This window comes from Protopterus annectens, chromosome 14.part0 (assembly GCF_019279795.1).
Source record: "Protopterus annectens isolate FY-2018-M chromosome 14.part0, PAN1.0, whole genome shotgun sequence".
Taxonomy (NCBI): domain Eukaryota; kingdom Metazoa; phylum Chordata; order Ceratodontiformes; family Protopteridae; genus Protopterus; species Protopterus annectens.
The window spans coordinates 867,400,498-867,415,923 of NC_056748.1; the positions used below are offsets into that span (position 1 = coordinate 867,400,498).

At 42.5% G+C, this 15,426-nt stretch overlaps 1 protein-coding gene across 1 annotated transcript in view; it reads left to right on the forward strand.

Annotated features, from left to right (window-relative positions):
* Positions 1-15,426, forward strand: part of HECTD2 (HECT domain E3 ubiquitin protein ligase 2) — a 1,329,650-nt gene that overhangs the window by 343,285 nt on the left and 970,939 nt on the right. The window lies entirely within an intron of this gene.

Here is a 15,426-nt window from a genome sequence, read left to right on the forward strand (position 1 = left end):
CTTTTATTTTTCTCTTTGAGCTAAAAATTGTATAGTTAATCTGTAACCTTCTGTGTGCTAACCTACTAGCTTGCAAAGGAAACTTGTGAAGCCTATTTCTGCCAAGGCAACTAAAATGCCAGAGGCATCCATTACATAGTACTTTTATAATATACTGTGGAATGGGGAAAGAAAAAAATAATTATTTGTTGTGGCTGTGATCTATTTAGTTAACTGTGTGTGTGTGTGTGTGTGTGTGTGTGTGTGTGTGTGTGTGTGTGTGTGTGTGTGTATACACTGACTTACACAACCATGCACACACACTAAATTTGTAATGATCTCCAGCCTGAGATTCTTTTGTTTTTTCCAAATACTCTGAGCCCTTCCTCCATGAATTTTTTACGTTCTTCATTATTGTTTATTATTTATTCTGTATTCCAAATTTTGTGAATACTTGCTGCACTTCAGCGTCACCACCTCCAGCTTCTACTACTACTCCAGTATCACTATCTTTCTTTCACTATTTCCTGTGAGCCATAGTAGCAGAGGTGTTTTAACTCAAATCTGTTATTCACATGCTTCATGACACTTGCGCGGGATTAGTGGAGGGCAAGGCACTTTATGAGCATCATGTATATGGCACTGATCTTATGCATTTGGACAGGATGCAGAAACTACTTTAGGAACCTGGATTCATTGCACTGAGAACTGGATGTGCATTACAGTTGCTGCACTGTTGAAACAAACTAAACACATTAATGTTTCTTTGACTCTGCAAAAGCACAGGAAAATGAGTAGTGTTGGTGGGTTACAGTAGTATCCACCTTCTCATGGCATTAGAGTATACTGAATGATCTTGTTAACAATCAGTAGGTCAAAATGGTAATAACATGAAATGAACTGTTGCTCATCCTATACCTGAAAAGGCGTGTTTGTATGTGTGACACCTTGGTTGTAAGAAGGATCAGTCATGAATACTCAGCCTCATTCATTTTGTGTACTACAGTGTTGAGATGGAACAACTTAGTTGATATTTGCCTGTAGTTCATTTTCACTTCAGATATAGTAACGTGAGCAAATACTTTAGACTTGACCGTGGCATGGCTACCTTTATTTTTAAGTCCGTGAAGAATAATTGTAGGTATCATTTATACTAATGTGATGAGATATATTTCCCCGTGCTTGTATGGTGTACATTTTTTGACTGAAGCAGAATCAGCTGAAACCAATTTTACCAAAGCTTTTAGACAGAATCCAGCATTGACTGAACATTTCATTAATTACCATCCTTAGAGTATACAGCTATGGAGTAAGTATGTTTAGTTTATAGACTGTTACTTAAATACAGAGATACATAAGCACAACTATTTCAAACACAGGCAGCAATACCTTTCTAAACAGTCAGTATACCAAAACGATCATTCCCATAGTAAGTGTCCACGTTCTTAAAAAATGTCTAAATTACTGTTTGTTTTAATAAAATTTAGTAGTCTGTTTCATGCATCATCTTCTTTCTTAGAGAATCAATTACTATTAATCTCTCATTCTTTTATAATCTACTGCAAAGGTTGCCTGATGATTTCTACTACTGTTTGATAACCCCAAACACCTGACTTGACAGTTGTTGATAAATGATCTGTACATCTAAAAAAGTATACTCTTAAATATCTGTATGAAATACTGTATGAATTCATGTTTTAATCATTCACAATAAGTTAAATTTTCACATACATAAGTGGCTTTGGAATAGTTCTGCTGTACTCTTTCCAGTTTACTTATACTAATTTTTCTGTAAGTTTTCTGTATTTTTATTCCATACTATAGTTTGGGTCTGATACTACTTGCAAACAAGGATTTCATCATTTCTGAGTTCCTAGACTTTGTAAACCTTTTTTACACAGCCTATACTTTTACAACTATCATTAACCAATATGTTGATATGATCAGAAAAACCCAGAACTGGATTTACCCGTATACCCATGTTCTTAAATGAGTCCACAGTGTCAATCACAGTGAGCTGAATTAAACATATGTAATCAGTTTACCTATTTTCAAGTTGTGTGCACTGTTTAGGGGCTTTAATTCTTTATGGCAATTATTGTGGCTGATTCACTTTTCATTGTACTGGTTTCAGTAAGCCAAGAGACAGGTCTGCATTTACATTTCCTAGCAGGTCTGTGGTCATTAGTATTCAAATGAGTATATTTGGCTGAAGTGGAGGGGGTTAGGTTACCACAGGGCTGTTAACATTTATAATGATAAATTTTTAGCTGGAGCTTATATTAGAATTTGAAAGGATTCATCTAGATTTATTCGGTCTTACCTATACATGCAGCATTAGCTGTGGAACAAAACTCAGTGCTTATAAGCCTGTTGCTGCAGGCTGTACATTGGCAACTTGTACCAGCTATGAGTTTCAGAAATCATTTTTTATTGTGCATATCTGCCTAATATCTGTTCAAAGTATTCAACCTGTCTAGAGACCATGGGTTCAGTAGGGAATGACCTACCGATTCTGTAGTGCTACTCAGCTACTTTAGTGCTCACTGTGGGAGTATTGGAGATGTTTAATGGGACGTGACTGTGAGGAATGGCTTGTCTGATTTAAACCAAAATGCTGAACTACTTTTGGATGTCAGTGCTAGGTATTTCTTGTTGGATAACAAATACAGTGTTCATGCGCAAGAGTCACAAGTGTACTAATATGTTTATTGGGTACTAGAGCATCTTGGACCAAGATCCATTTAATGTCTTTTTAGTTATGACATCAGAGGACATATTTTCTGGATACATGAGTCAAGGCAGGTGTTGAGCTGTCAAATCACTATTTAATGGTGTATGGATCAGATCATCAGCATCTTGAGAAACCTGGAAAACCCCTAGCCCCCACCTTGAAAAGAGTCTTTCCAATATACCCAGGGAGGTCAGGAATTTGAATTACTAATGGAGCTCATTTGAAACTTGACTAGTAGGCAATGTACCAAGTAGTTGTGACAGAAAGGTGGTGAGTAATTCTAATACCTGCCGTACTGGGACTTGCTGATTGACAGCATTGCTGAGGGAAGCTCTCAGGTTAAGTAGGCCTTTTTTGCAATGCTAGCAGGGAATTGTTTGGATCTGACTAAGAGATATCTACAGGCCAGGAATGCAGCAGCAGTGGCAGTCACTGCAGTGAAGTCTGGATTATGGAAGGAGTTTGGCAAGAATAGCATTTGGATAACCTTTAAGTTATGGCAAACCATCCAGTAGCTCAGGAGGGAAGGTGGGATATTACAAAGGCCGTTATTAGTATGGAAGAAAAACAACAAACCTTGACTGGAGATATTAATGGGAGGTGGAAGGAACAGTAAAACACTGTGAGATGGGCTAAATCCATATCCTCCTCTAAAGAACTGGTGGAATTGGATCTTTTTCGTTAAACTATGTCAGTATATCATACCTATGGGAGTGGCTGAAACAGGCTGGAAGTACTGAAGGTGCTGGAGTGATGTAGTTAACATGCCATTTCAGTTGTGCATGGAAGACTGACATAGTATTTCTTGATTGACAGACTCGGATAGTGGCCTTCATTTTAAAAACCGGTACGGAAGTGTATGACGTTAAGAAGAACCACGTTTCCCTTTAAGGAGGTGCTGGATCAATTTTGACACTTAGATTGGCTGCTGAGGAGTGAACTCTTAAGTTATTAGCACTACTTCCTTGGATTTATCTGGTGGAGTTTTGTGGTGAAACAAAACAAAAGTGCCCATCTTATTTAAATATTTTTTTATTAGAGGTTTTTTTAATGATCCTAACTATTACACAGCATTTTTTGGAGATTTGCATCTTGTTGTTCTGAACAGACTGGAGTTTGTAAGCTGTTGAACTTTTGTGGCTTTTACTTTTGGTAACTATATGGCAACCAGGGTCACAGATTTATACTTGTGAAAAATTAAATTCCATTTTCATAAGATGAAACCCAGGCACTGTGTCTGTGATTTTTATGTAATTGGGTAAATGAAAGCAGATTATAAGCAAATAACTATCAGTCAGTAAAACAAGCTGGCATATTATAAGTAGCAAATATCAAAAAGAAGTACAGGTTGCAGTGAGTGAGGTGGTCTGGTCTAAAATGCCAAACTCCATGAAAATTCAGCATTTTTTTTAAGTAGCTTACATTTGGGTGTTACTCGTAGTTTTTTACTGAAAACATAAACATCACCATTTCTAATAACTCTTCCATATCCCTATGATCTAATGAAACTATTGTATCACTCCTATCCAGTGTTAAAGATGAATGCAATGTCCTGTATCGCCTTCATTCTTTACTGATGGGTTCAGAACCGATCCTTGGTTCCTACTTGGCCATTTATAAAAAGCTTGAGGTCTCCAAACTGGCTCATGGCTTACTCCCTATCCCGTGATGCTCTAGGGAAATCCCCATATCTCATTTGCCGCTAAACAGATTGGGCATTTCTTCAACTGGCTCTGGCCAAGTTTACTTTTGAACCTTTTATTATAAGTTCATAGGTAGGTACTAGGCTATCGGCCCAAGGGCCTACATAAGCCTAGCCAACAAGGTTCCCTGGCTTACGCCACCCAAGAAAGTTATTTTCCTATGCCACTGTCGAGCAGAGAGACAGAAGTGATCCCCGGGGTGTATTTCCTATTTCCCATGCACTCATCAAGATGTTTCTTGAAGGGTGCTAATGAAGAACTTTGCTTGACATAGATGGGTAGCCTGTTCCAGAGTATGGGAAGTCTCTGGGACAGGAATCTATCCCTCCAGCATGTCCTGTTTATTGTGGTGACAAGGTTTAGGTCCCTAGAGCACGTAGCTCAGAGGGATTCGGATTTCTTTAGGTGTAGCATGTCCAACAGCTCTGGGTTTGACATGGCTTTATATGTTAGGCAGGGATCACCTCTGAGTAGATGATATGCTACGGAGTAAAGCTGGAGTTTTTTGAGACGGTCAGTGTAGGGCATTTGTTTGAGGCCAGTAATCCTCTCTGTGAGGTACTTCTGTGGCCTTTCCAGCTGCTGCAGATGTCTTGTGAGGTACTTTCCAAAAGGGGCGTTGTACTCTATAATGGGTCTAATGAGTGTCGAGTATAGAGGAACAATGACCTCTTTTTTTCCTGGATGAGAACCCTTTTATGATGAGGTGTGCCACATAGAAGGACTTCCTGACTACTGTGGAGATGTGACTATCAAAGGAGAGACTACTGTCCACCTGGGTCCCAAGGTCTCTTATCACACATTTGATGTTATTAGATTGCTGCCAATGTGGTAGTTCATGGGTACAGAGTTTTTACCAAAGGGAATCACACTGCACTTTTTGGCATTGAGCTTGAGGCCATGGCTCTGACACCAGGCATCTGTTTCAGTGAGGCCCTTCTGTAGGATGTCCACATCATTTGGGGACTTGACTATGGCTCCTAGTTTGCAGTCATCTGCAGACTTAGTTAGCCAGAGGCCTTCTGTGTTATCCTGTACATCAGAGAAGTAGATACCAAACAGGAGAGGTCCCAGGATGGAACCCTGTGGTACTCCACTTGTCACTTCTTTGAGGTCAGATTTGGAGTCTGCAACTTTTACAGTGTAGGTTCTGTCAGTGAGCCAGTTGGCAACCCATCTTGTGACGTAGGGATTTATACCTAGTTTAGTGAGTTTAGCCATAATTCCAGAATGGGGGATGGTGTTGAAAGCCTTGGCGATGTCAATATAGGCTGTGTGAACCACCTTACCCTCATCTACGGCTTTGGTGACTGCTTCAAAGAAGTCAATCAAGTTGCAGACCAGGCTCATCAGGCTAATAGGTCGATAGTTCCCGGGATCAGTGGTGGCTCCCCTTTTGTTGAGTGGGATAACTATTGCTGTGCGCCATTCAGTGGGCACAGAGCCTGATGCGAGGCTATTCTTGAACATGGTGCTTAAGTGGGGAGCTATTTTGTTCTGAAGTTTGTGTAAAACGCAGCCTGGGATGTTGTCCAGTCCCATTGATGCTGTGTTTTTGGATTTAGAGAGTGCAGCTTTTACCTGTGTAGTTGTGATTACAGGACTCTGCATTCTTCCTGTATAGATATGGGCCCTTTACTGGGTGGGTGGTAAAGTTAGCACTGAACCTATCTGCCAGGATGTTGGCAATATTAGTTGGTTCTGTAATTTTCATGCCTTTGTGCTGTAACTCAGAGCAGATCTGGGTGTTGCCATCAAGATTCTGGACATAGCTATAGAATGCTTTGTGGTTGTCCTTGGAATTAGTGGCGATTTTGTTTTCGTAGCTAGCTTTGGAGGATCTTATAAGGGATCTCAGCTTCTTACTGAGGCTGACTAGGGAGCTCCTTCACTCATGGGATTTTACTCTCTTTTGCAACAGTTTCTTCCTTCTGTTGTACAGTTTGTTTATGGCAGGGGACCACCAGATTGGCTTCCTTTTTTTGGAGGATAGCGTCTTAGTTCTGTTTGGGATAACACGATCCATGCACTCGTGTAAGTGCTTATAGAGTGCATTTGTGCAGGATTCAGCAGTCATAACTGTATTGTCCATCTGCATGGGTGTCATGAAGTTCACCACTTCTGTCTTAAGAAGCATGAAGTTGGCTTTGGAGAAATTTTATACCGTGGTTTCCTTAATGGGGGCGGGATGTGGATATCAAGGGTGATTAGCTTATGGTCGGATCGGACCAATGAGGAGTTGACTTCAGGTGTGGAACACCGGTCACTCATGTTGGTAATGACTAGGTCTAGGATATTGTTGCCCCTGGTGGGGATGTGGATAAGTTTATCCAGGGCATTGGAGTTTATGAATTCCAGAAAGCGTTGAGCTAAGGAGTTGGTACACGAGTAGTTAATGGTGGGGTAGTTGAAGTCACCCATTATTAGGGTGCTTGGTTGAACCCTAATATTTTCCAGTACATCAAGAATGGAGGAGTGGGAATCCTGGGGCATGGTGGGGGATCTGTAGCAAGCTACAATTTGGATTGCAGTTTTGCCCAGAGTTAGTTACACTTGGATAACCTTGGAAGCATTATGCTGAGCAACTAGCCTGGAGGTGTGGATATCCTTAATGAATATGGACACACCTCCGCCTTTGGTGTTTCGGTCCAGGTTACATGGCCGAAAAGTGTGGTATGAGGTATAGCATGGTAGTGCAGGGGTGGTCTCTGGAGCCTTGAACTAGGTCTCGGTCACTGCACAGATATCTATGTTCTCCATTTTAAGGAGTGCCTTGAGTGAGTGCATTTTGAGATTTAGACTTCTAGCATTGAGTAGCATTACCCTCAGTTTTTGCTTGCCTGATCCTGCTATGGTGGTGAATTTGTCATTTGAACCTTGCCTAAAAAAGGCACTATAGGAGCAGCAAGATCCTTAGCCAGTATCCGGAATCCCAGGGGTGACAGGTGCAGGCCATCTGTGGCAAAGCATCGTGGCCTGTCGACTGTGTCATCCCAAGCAGACAGATACTGGATCCCCTTTGAATGACACCAGAAGCTTAGCCAATTGTTGGTCAATCAGTTTGTCCTTGTACTGCGGTATCATTCTGGGTGATGGCAGAATGCTACTCAGGGCTAGGGTCATACCTGCCTGGGCTACAGGATCGGAGAGCTCTTCCATGTCTCTTTTCATGTAGTCCAGGGAGGTATGTCTCAGGTCATTCACACCAACATGGACAATGACGGAATCATATTTGTACTTGTTGTGGAGTGACCTGAGTGCATGGGTTATGTGGCGGATCTTAGCACCCGACAGGCAGCTGACAGTAATCTTCTCCTTGTTTAGCCTGGTGAGTGGGACATCAGTGTGCCTGACTATAGTCACCTATGACTAGTGTGTTGGGTACGTTGTTTTGCCTTATTGGCTGTGGTTGAGTGGCACACTGAGTCTGGGCTATGTGTCATTTGGGTTGTGTTGGGGGACGGAGGTTGCTTGCATTTCTACTTTGGAGGTCTCTGTTGCTTAGACAGATTATTATTGAGAGCCTCTACAAATGTTTTTGTGTTACTATGTGTGGAGTTTGGTGGTGTAGAGTTAGTGAGACTATGTGATGAGTGTGGTGTGGTGCAAATGTTTACCCTTCTCCTCATGACTGTCAAGTTCAGTATTGGTTGGAGAGAGCTTCACCTCCAGTTTGGCTAGATAAGTGCATCTCTCTCAGGTTGTAGTGTTGGGTGGTAGGAGGAGAGGGTTGTCTGTGTACATATCTGTGTACTTATTATACCAGTTAAACTTGTTTTTTTCCTTCTGTACTATTTTGTTCTGCAGTTATCTTAGTAGTTCTTTGACTTTTTTAGTCAGTGTTAGACTGTGCCCCATTGCTTGCTGTGTTTTTCTAGGGCTGTCTTTTTATCTCGAGGCCTACAGTTCCATCCCTATCCTGGTGTATCTGTGTTAGTTGCTCAATTGATCTTGACTTAATTGTGTGTGTGTGTGTGTGTGTGTGTGTGTGTGTGTGTGTGTGTGTGTGTGTGTGTGTGTGTGTGTGTGTGTGTGTGTGTGTGTGTGTGTGTGTGTGTGTGTGTGTGTGTGTGTGTGTGAGAATTATTTATTGATCAGGAATCTAGCTTGAACCTTTTTATTTCCAGAGTCAGCTCATTTAACTTAGAGAGCAGCTTGGCCCGTTTAAGTTAGAGGTCCTTTTTTCCTGTGTGCTTTGTTTTTTGTACTGCAAAAAAAAAAAGTTTAAAGTTTGTTGTTCTTCTGTTCCTATCTCTGTAGCTAGTTTGAGAGAGAGAGTTATTGCTCCAAAATATTACAGGTGTTAAGTTGTGTTTATATTTCTTGGTTAAATATGTCTAAGCAATTAAAAGACACTAAACCCACTAAGCCCTACTCTGATCCAGTCATTCCTCCCCCAAGGCACTGGTGTAAATCTCAGCATGACCAGTTCCATACAGATGTGGAGATCCAAGGCCTCAGGATGCCCCAGTGAGTGAACCCCTTTCTTCCGAAACCTCTCCAGAATACCCTTCTGAAGAGGTCCCTCACAAGAGATATTATGCAAGAGGAAGCATCTAGACCCTCCAGAGAAGTCAATCACATCTAACATAGACCTCGATGAGTCAAAAGGGTCCCCAAGGTCTCTGATGATGTCTCCTTTGCAGACATCCTAGAAATTCTTAAGCAGAGAGGCAGCAGGAAGCCCATCAACCCTTCTGATGAGGAGCCTGTCTACCTGAAGGCTTTTGGGTCTCAACCTTCCACCATTTGGGTGTGTCTGCCTTTTGATGAACTTATGGAATTAGTTTGTCGAAAAGCATGGGAGTCTCCAGATTCCATGGAGCCTGTTCCCCAGAGGCCAAATAAATTTATCACATCCCCCGAGGATAAAACCTTCCTAACAAAAGGTGTCCCAGTAGATGCTATGGTGTGGCAGTGGCCACCAAGAAGAACTTGGAGACATCCTCTTCTATCCATCCCCCCGAACAAAAAGTCGCAGATGGTGGACAGATAAGGAAAGCATATGTTTTCTTCAGTGACCTTTACGCTTAGGTCCCTGAATTATCTTACACAGTTTACCAGGTTGCAAAGAGATCTCCTGAAGGAGCTAGGAGATGCTCTACAGGGTTCAGTAGCTGTGGGAGTATCAGATGAAGTGTCCTCCCCACTTCTCCACCTTGAATTCAGTAGTAAACCCATCCATAAGGGTCATTTCTTATGTAGCTGATGGAGCAAGGATGGGTCAGCAGGTTCAGGAATTTCCATTAGGAGACATTCCTGGATGCACTTGTGTAACTTTGTGGAACCCTTTAAGTCTTCTTTTGTTAACGCCCCCTTCAATGGCTTATCCTTGTTGAGGCCTAAGGTCAAAGACACACTAACCAGGTGTGGAACAGGAAGGGAAAACTCTCTCTGCCGAAGTCCATTTTACCATACCTTCTAGACCTTATCCTAAATGTCAAAATGTTACATGGCCGAAAAGATGTGGTTTCAGAAGTCCAAGAGAGTTTTTCAAGACACACATGGTGAGTCTTCCCCCAGGGGCAGAGGGGTAGGCAATAATGGAAGACACCAGCCACGTGGCAGAGGGGGTCCACAGAACTAGGGTGACAGAGAATCTTTCTTTGGTAAGCCCTTTTAGCAGTCCTGAAAGGAGGCCCATCTGTCCTTCTCTGGAGGCATTCTGGAGTCACTTATCTTTGCACCCAGATGCCTGGCTAGAAATAACAAAAGACAAATTGGTACAAAGCATCATATCCAGAGGTTACACCATACACTTTTCCCTTCCTACCCCACGCATGAAAAATATTCCGGATGTTCCACCCAGTCACAGGAAACAAGCAATCCTAGAAATACAAAAGTTGCTACAAAAAAGAGTCGTCCAACTAGTCCTCGCAGACTAAATAGGATCCAGGACTTACTCAAGCTTCTTTTTAGTTCCAAAGAAAAAGGGGACTGGTGTCCCATACTAGATCTCAGCAGATTGAACAAATCTGTACCAAAGACAAAGTTCCAGATGGTACCACTGCAGACGATACTTCCCTTTTTGGTAAAAGACAATTGGATGTGCTCTGTAGACCTCCAGGATGTGTACTACCACATAAAAGTGAACAGGCCATTCAGGAGTCATCTACACTTCTGGCTTGGGAGACAATCATTACCAGTTTTGAGCTCTGCCCTTTCATCTCACTACAGCCCCCAGAGTGTTCACCAAATGTATGGCAGTAGTTATGGCTCACCTGAGACATCTTGGATTCAGAGTCTTTCCATATCTAGATGACTGGCTCCTAACTGCCACCACCAAGCATCTACTAAAGGAAGCAAGAGACACCACCCTGAGACTCTACTTCCATTTAGTGATCACAATAAACTATGAAAAATGTGCCTTATTGCCATCTCAACATATTGTTTTTATAGGCGCAGATCTAGATACTACAAAAATTATGGTAAAGCTAACCCCAGAAAGAGTACAAGCCTTGTGGCTTCAGGTCTCAGTCCTACGTTTTAAAAAGAAGGTTCAAGCAAGGACAGTTTTAAGAGTACTAGGGATCATGGCAGCAGTGATGTAATTCTGTTAGCACGGCTACACATGAAAATCTTACAGTGGCTGCTTATCATTAAATTGCTAACACTATATAATTGATCCACTAACACCGAAAAAACAAAATGCAGAACAAACAGATCAGTGATTTTTTTCCCAGGGAAAAAAAATTGCTGATCCATTAGAAAAACAAAACAGAAACAAAATAAAATGGCTTCACCCCCCCCTACTTAAATATATGAACTCCGAGATCGCACCACAGTGGAAGAAATGCCAAAGGCATGAAAATGGCCTATTGATTTTTTTTCCATAGGAAAAAAAATCACTGTTCCGTGCTTTCAAGATTTTGTCATTTGGGTAAGTTGGTTCGATTAAGCAGTGTTTGCAATTTAGTGCATTTGCTGACTTAATAGGGGCTCTGGTGGCTACACTCCAATCAAATGACCTTAGGTTGACTCTTTGTTCTCCCAAAACCGTTAGTGACCATGGATGCTTCCCAGATAGGGTGGGAGGCATTATCAGGGAAGGACAGTCCAAGTCACTTGGCAGGATCATGAGGTTCACTTGCACATCAGTATCCTAGAGATGAGTGGTCCTTCTTGCATTGCAGGCATTCCAGGACTCTCTCCCGATAGGAACGATTGCTATCCAAATGGATGATTTATCCGTTGTATGGTATGTAAACAAACAAGAAGGAACCAGATCTTGCCCCATTTGTCGAGAGGCACTAAGAGTATGGCAGTGGGCAACCTCCTCCCAATGTTTTCTGGTAGCAATGCACATCTTGGGGAAATCCATCGTGGTGGCAGACAAACTCAGCTAGACAATGCTGATGCCTCATGAGTGGTCCCTGAAGCAAGACATAGCAGAAATGGTTTTCCCAAAATGGGGCTAGCCTTGCTGTGACCTTTTTGTCACATTCACGAATGCCAAATGCAACAGCTACTTTACCCTAACCCCCCCCCCTCTGGGGGAGGCCCCAAGGGATGCACTCATACATGATTGGCCCTTGGGTCTCCTTTATGCCTTTCCCCTGTTTCCATTGATACCCAAAGTTCTTCAGACATACAGAACATTGGGTAGGACTTTAATACTTCTCAGCCCATACTGGCCTCGTCATATCTGGTTCCCCTTCTTGTGGCCTCATCTTCAAGAGGAGCCTTGGATTCTCGACCCAGTTCCGGATCTTCTGACTCACCAGTCAGGAAGGCTCCAACCATATCTGCAAACCCTCAAGTTGACAGCATGGCTGCTCAGATTCCAAACAAAGTCAGGCTACCTGACCATTCACCTTCAGTGCAACATATCTTGATTTCTTCTCACAAAGCTTCTACAAGAAGATTATATGTCAGTAAATGGAAAAGATTTCCCTCTTGGGCTTTGGAAAATAATCTTGACCCTTTCTCTGCACCTTCACCCTCCATTCCGGAAGCTTTAGTTAAGCTATTTCAGGAAGGGGCAGCTACAGCTACTATTTGAGTCCAATTAGCCTCAATCTCAAATTTTCATTTTGGAGAGGGAGGTCTGAATATTATGTCCCACAGACTTTGCAAAGCTTTCTTGAGAGATATTAACCTGTTAAAACCACCCGTTAAACCACCTCTACCTCCATGGAACCTAAATTTTGTTTTATCCCACATAATCCTTTCCCCTTTGAGCCCACATCATCCTGTGACCTAAATTTTTTAACTTGGAAAACAACTTTCTTAGTAGCACTCACTTCAGCTATGCGAGTTTTGGAGCTACAAGTGTTGTCCGTCAAACCTCCCTATATGCTATTCCATAAGGACAGAGTCTCACTTCGTACGATCCCGTCATTTCTACCAAAGGTATGCTTAGAATCAAACTTAAAACAATCCATAGACTTACTGTTTTTTTTCCCCAAATGTGGCAGTAAGGGAGAATATATGTTAAACCAGCTGGATGTTCACAGACAATTGCATTTCTATTTACACAGAACAAAGAAAGTCTGACCAACTGTTTGTATACTTTTCAGACTGCAAGAAAGGTGCTCCAGTAGCTAAATCTACTATATCCAGATGGTTGTCAGATTGCATTATGTTCACCTACCACTCAGTGGAAAAACAACTTCCAGGCAAAATAAGAGCTCATTCTTCCAGGGCTATTTCCACCTCTTCTGCTTTTTGTGCAAAACTGCCAATTGATACTGTCTGTACTGCAGCAGCATGGCAAGACCTCATACCTTTATCACTCATTACAAAGTGCATTTGGCCTCCAGGGACAGGGCCTCCTTTGAGTCCATGGTTCTGAAGAATGTTCTCCCATGAGCCATCCAAGAAAGATGATGCTAGGGATGCTGCCCCATCAGTAAAGAATGAAGGTGAGATAGAACAACAGATAAAGAAGTTATATACTCACCATAATGTTCCATGTGAGTTGTCCATCTCTCCTTCATTCTTATGTCCCCCCTCCTGCCCACAGCCTTTGGCTCCTGGAGGATCGAGAGGTTACTATTTGGCATCTATTATTTTCTGACCTTCTTCTTGGTTCTTGTTGATAATTAAAAAACCTTTTTATAAGTGCTATTTTAGTATACCAGCAAACAAGATCTGGGGAATTCCCTAGGGCATCTTGGGATAGGGAGTAAGCCACGAGCCAGTTGGGAGACCTCAAGCTTTTGTAAATGGACGAGTTGGAACAGAGGATTGGTTCCAAACCCATCAGTAAAGAGTGAAGGGCAAGATGGACAACTCACATGGAACGTTATGGTGAGTACATAACTTTTTTTCTTCACTGTAAGACACTTCTGAGTGACCCCTTTCTTCAACTCCAAATTCTCTCGATGAATTTTGTTTCTTACCTTCTGGCATTAGACTGTGATCCATATATTTCAGACTTGTCACTCGTATTATGTAGTTGTTCCCATTTAACTTGAAATTGTTGTATTGGTCCCTAATGGTATTTACTTTTGTCTCATCCCATACTAATATATCATCAGATGTTCATCGTATTGCCCACTGCTACAGCATTGAAAACTTTTGAAAATGATGCCAAGAAAGGCCAGTGTCTTGCCTGACTTTCAAAGCTTCTCACCCCCACCCCCCAGTCAGGTAGACTCAATCACACCAGAGTGTCATTGCACTTTGGTACAAGAAGGATGGTCTATACTTTGTGATGTCAGTAGGTTGCCCCCCCACACACTTTAGGAAGAGATATTATAAAGGATTTTTTCAGAGAGTAGGAACATAATTTTCTTGGATTGAACAGTTAACTAGAATAAAAACTGGTTATGGTAGGGCATCAGCAGCAAGATTTATGTATTCCATAGGCAGTTGATCTGATGATGTTATAGGTAGATGTTCTTCATCTCACATTGCTGCAGTCCTAACACTTGGGGTAGTCCGCTGTCCCAGTCGGCCCAAATACCAAAGTATAAGGCTGACGTCGGTCAAGGCGCATTAGTCTGACGTCAGGACGTCAGGGTACAAATGCGCATGACCGACGTCATTTCCTCAGTCTTTTTTGCCACATGGTCCGATGCAGAAGCAGCGTTGCAAGTGCAGGTTGGCGTTCTGAGATTTTCCGAAGTCGGAGTTTCAGACCGAATCCAAGTTGGCTAAGTACCCGTTAGAATATTTTGGTTTTTCTTGCCTCAGTATTTTACCGGATGTCAGAAAAGTGAATGACTGTATTTCTTGTGGGAAACAGATACCTCATAGGGATTACCATACTTTGTGTATACCTTGCTTAGGGCCTGAGCACGACGTGGTTGGCTGTCGCTCTTGTGCTAGATTTAACAAACGCACTATAAAGAGAAGATTAGATTGTGCCAGGTTAGTTTTTGGGAAGCGGTGTAATTATAAAATGCCGCCGGATGCTCCGACGCCCGCTTCAAAAAGCGCAAGGACAGAACACCAAAGCCTAGGCTGGAAGAACCGCCTGTACCGGACGCCGGTTCTTTAGAGGGCTCGTGGAGCCAGAGGTTCAGCCAGAAGTTTCTTTGGAGTCCCAGGGAGAGACTTTGTTACTGCAAGATGTGACCTCTCAGGAGGTAGGCCAGGCTGAAGGGGCTTCTCAGGTAGCTGTTCTTCCCTCCCTTCCTAAGGTGGTTAGGCCCTCCCTTCTGTTTCCAAGGCTTCTCCCAGGGGCAGGCCAGGTTCTGTTTCAGGGGGTACCCCTAGTTCTTCAGGGTCTGTGCCTAAGAAACATATGCTTAAGATAGCAGAAGATTTGATTACAATGATTAGAGGTTCTATGCCCCCTCCTGATAAGAGGCCTAGGGTGGAACCTGAGCTTGGGAGTTTTGAGCAGGGTTTGGATGATTCTGAGTCTTCGGCTGAAGACGTGCAGGAGTATTCTCCTTACTCTGATTCTGATGTGGATGATTCTACTCCTTCTGCTTCTCCTCCTGAGGATTTTTCTTTTCAGAGACTCTTCATTCCATGAGGGAGCATTTTAAATGGGAAGGTCAGGATTTCTCTGATTCCAGGAAAAGGCTTAGGAATTTCTGTTTCTACCCCAGCATA